We start from the raw sequence: 4,516 nt of genomic DNA, 5'->3' as shown, positions 1-4,516 counted from the left end.
TCCTGGGCACAGAGGCCGGAAGGAGTGGGACCTATCCTGAACATCTTGTGCAGCGTCTCAGGGAGTACGAAAGATTGGCGTTGCCATTCATCGGGCCAGAAACGGTGGTAGATGACTCCGATGCTTGGCAACCATGTAGGTTCAATCCTTTTACTTTACTTAATTACAAATGTCATTTATTTTTGCAATTTTTGGGGGCTACAACAGTTTACTTAAATTGACAACAAAATAGCATTGTGTTTTTCGGTATTTATGCTTGGGGGTGAAATATGAGATCGTTTTTTGAAAATAACCTCTTTGGTGTATTTTTACCTTCTTTTGACTTGCATTAACAATGTGTGTATTTCCATTTTTTTTTTTTACAATAGTACGCCCTGAGATGCAGCAGTCCCCTCCCGCCCTCTGTGCTTGGGGTGATGTGGATGATGAGGATGTCACTTCGCATCGAGATGACACTGGCCTTCTTCCTGGTAAGATGAACCTTCATGGAATATGTGGTTTCACATTGTGCACGTGTTGTGGTGAACCGATCAATCCAAATGAACTTGGGTTAGAGTCAAGCTCACTCTTTTATTTGTTTTTGTGCTTTCATCACCAGATCACCATCTGCAGGAGGAGGTCATTGATCCACTGCAGAGAAGCCTGGAGGAGAAAACAGGTAATTTGATTTGTGTGTATGTTCAGCCTTCCAAAAGCTAAGTAATAACCTTCCATCTTTCTATAATATATCTATATTTAGATGAAATTTGTAAATTGTTTGCCACATTCTGGTGCAGCCTCCCTTTGGGAATGTGTGAGCCTAGTATGTAGGAACTTTTGATATGTGAAGACTTGTCACCACATTAATTTATTTTGATGTGACATATCATGTGCCTTTGTAGAACATCCATGTCTGCTGGTTTCTGGTTCTGAAGAGTTTTCACGGGCTGCATCCTCTGTGGAGGTAGGCAAGAACTGGTTCATTAGTGTTTATTTTGGGATGTGTTGTGGGAATGAACCTTTCCCAATGTGTTCTATTTGTTTTTTGTTTTTTGTTTTTTTTATAGGGTTCCCCAGGTGGACATTTACCACAATCAGAAGAGGAGATACCTGAGGTTTCCGTAAGCAACCCATGTTTAATGTATGTGTTCAGAAAAAATGTGTCCAACATTTTTGTCTAACATTAGTTGATGTTTCAATGTCAGGATGCTGTCTGTCTTCATTTTGATTGATTAGTGGAGTCAAGGATGCCTGGCCCAAGTTCACATAATTTTGAACCGGTCCTTATGCTCCTAAATGAAAACCTAAATCAAAATCTCCAGGACCGAGAATTTAACCAACAACATCTGGCGGCCGTGCATCGTCTGATGGAATCGGTCAAAGAACAACAACCAATTTGGGTGCCTACATGTTCAGAGTTGACCATCCTTGTAATATGTTAAGTGAATCCCCAGGCCAACTATCTTGCCTACATCAGGCGATTATTTAAAGGCTGGGTTGGCTAAGCCCTGCTGGCCCCCCATCTCCTGCTGAGCAGCCAGCTCCATTCTTCCCCCTGGCTCCACCCAGTGCCCCTACCCGTCCACTGAGTGCCCCTGCCCGTCCACCCAGTGCACCTGCCAGTCCACCCAGTGCCCCTCCCAGTCCACCCCGTGCCCCTGCCCATTCACTCCATGCCCCTGCCCGTTCACTCTGTTCCTGTGCCTCTCCAAGTCCAGCCCATGCCCATGCCCCTGCCCGTTCACTCCATGCCTGTGCCTCTCAAAGTCCACCCCGTGCCCCTGCTCGCCCACCTTCTAACATATGGGCAACCACTAGACATGTGGAGGTGGGCTGCACTCGCACCCGAGCTGTGCAGGTGCACCATGGGCAAGCTGCGGGGGTGTCTCCTGGACGAGCCCAGGAGGTGGAGGTGAGCCATGGCCGGGGTTCTAGGGTGGGCCGCGCCTGTGGCCGGGCTGGCAGAACTACATAAGTGGATGCCGGGTGCCAGGTGAGAACATTCTTCACATTCTTCCTGTGAATTTTCCCTCCATTTTTTCAGGACTCCATGAGCTCCCCAGTGTGGGTTTGAGTTGGTATCCTGTGTGAAGATGCTTGTTTGTATAAATTAGCTTAATCTCTATTTTGTGTTTGCCCAATGTCCACAACTTAGTAACCCTCGCACTTTGACACTTTACCTATCTGAGTTTGTTTTGATGCGGCCCAAGTATGCTCCAAATGCAGTTTTGCTATCTACTCCCCGAAGAATGTTCCAGTACATTTGTCAAAGTGATTCTAATCAAGTCACTAAATGAACACAAATCTAGTTATATCTAGGTACCAAATATAGCACACTGAACTTCTCTGACACTTGTCTGTAACAGATAAATGTGCTTGCTAATAGGTCAACTGCTTTTCTGTTGGTTAAAATGACATACTAAGGTGTTCAGCTGTATATTCTATGCCAAATGTATTCTTGAATGATGTCACAATTACATATATTTTGAAGAGGACATATCTAACATACCCAACTCTCTTACTTTTAAGGTCACATGATGTTTGGACCAAGTGACCAATGGAGGAATGGAGCAAACCCGGCCAACCTGCAAAACAGGTTTGTGTAGGATAAGAACATGTTCAAGATTTTATGGTTCAAATAACCATTGTGTAAAAACTAAGGTTTCTTTTTCTGTGTTTTTTAGGGAAGGAATTGGATTAGCCGGGCTGTAAAAATGTGTGAAATGTGCACTCAAATAAAAATCAAATCTGCCACTAAATCTGGCTTTTCTTTTTTTAAACAAAACATTTATTTTTTTAATCTCCCCCCATGTGAAAACTATGTACATAGTTGTGAACAGCCAATTTTAGGTGTGTGGACCTCTACCCAGCTCTCATCTGCAGCTGTGATCCGTTGAAAGAACAATAGAGAACGCTCCATTCTCAGACGTCATCCGTGCAGAGGACTCCAGCTGCTGATAAGAGCTGGGGACACAGGCTGTCCCTTCCCCATTCTATAGCTGTGCTGTGGCTTCTATATAAAAAAACTGCTTGGTAAAATAGATCCACTCTGTGGGCATGTGTAACGACATCATGGGCACAGTGTGAGATCTGTGTGTGGGAGTTCTGCATGTCATATCTTGCAGCCTATGAGGACACTCATTGATAATAGTCCCAAAATATCTAAGAAATCCAGGCCACCAAATTACAAGTATTTGAAGTGCACTGCAACAACCTCCAAGAAATGTGGCTGATTAGTAGCTAGTAGGATCCTCGACATTTCAAGTAGTTGCAAACAAGGGTTTAGGACATGTGAAGGATTAAAGATGGCGAGTTCTTAGGCTGAGAAATATGAGAAGCAGTGTAAAAACACATGGCAATGTGTTTCAAACATGCATGGTGCATAAAACACATTCAAACATGAAGAAAAATAGGCTTATTCTAGTAAAAAGAATCCCCCTCCCCACCCCCCTAAAACTTTTCTAAAAAATCACTTACTTTAATAACAAAGCACAGGTCCCTCTCTCCAAACAACGGGTGAGGCATGATGTCTCTCTCTCCAAATTCCCGATTAACTCCCGCCTACTGGAAAATGTGGCCACACCCCGCAACGCATTTGCACTTACGCCTGCTGTATGCGCATCCGTACACGCATGTAGACAGTGGCCTGTTGTTGTGCATAGTTATTCGCATATATTTTAGATAAACAATCCTTTTTGTATATATTTTTGGTAATGTTTCTCTTTGAGTCAAACATATGTTGTTGCTTTTCAAGCCTTTCAGGATGTTTATTCAATGTAAGCAATATCCAATGTATATCTTCAAATGGCAAATTATTAACTAGTAATTAAAATTACTATGTGTTAATAAGTGATTGTAAAATATGCTTTTTCTTAGCGCATATAGATGTTTTAAACATTTGAACAGCACGAACATTTTTTTTTAGGGCTAAGGGTAATATGTGTGCCATTAGAAAGAATTATTTTTTAGGGGAACGGTGACTTTTAATGCAAGCTCGCCAGTGTAAAGCTGCCAAGGATGCCCAGCTCCAGCAGCGAGCTCATTCAGTTGCTGAATTGCACAGCTTCTGATTTCAGATCGCGAATACGGATGCGCGAGCGACCTTCTGATTTTGCTTGATGAATCTGGGCCATATTCCAAACATATACAGAAAATACATACCTCTTGTGGCAAAAATTTATCAATCACTCTACCATGCCCCAAGGGACCAGCAGCAGGGATCCCCACCAAGGTGAGCTTTAGCAACCACAAAGGGGGGGACTTGATGAGTACACCGGAGGAGAAAAGGATAACCACTGGGTATGGACTGCCTTGAATTTATCTAGTTAGGTCTTGTGCGAGTGGAAAGGGATTTACCTACCTGATATGGAACACTCAGCAAAGACTTTTTTGTCTTCTGCTTTCTACAGATATGTGTGCACAAAAACTGAAAATTTGCTATGCTTGTTGACTCACCAAACGAGCCCCAAGGACCTCGCTAATGAGCCAATTAATCACCATATATAAATGTATATATGTATTTATATCTGACTTAATA

This window comes from Pyxicephalus adspersus, chromosome 10, assembly GCF_032062135.1.
Source record: "Pyxicephalus adspersus chromosome 10, UCB_Pads_2.0, whole genome shotgun sequence".
NCBI lineage: Eukaryota > Metazoa > Chordata > Amphibia > Anura > Pyxicephalidae > Pyxicephalus > Pyxicephalus adspersus.
The sequence above is the reverse complement of the archived record's forward strand: the minus strand, read 5'-3'. Positions refer to the sequence as shown.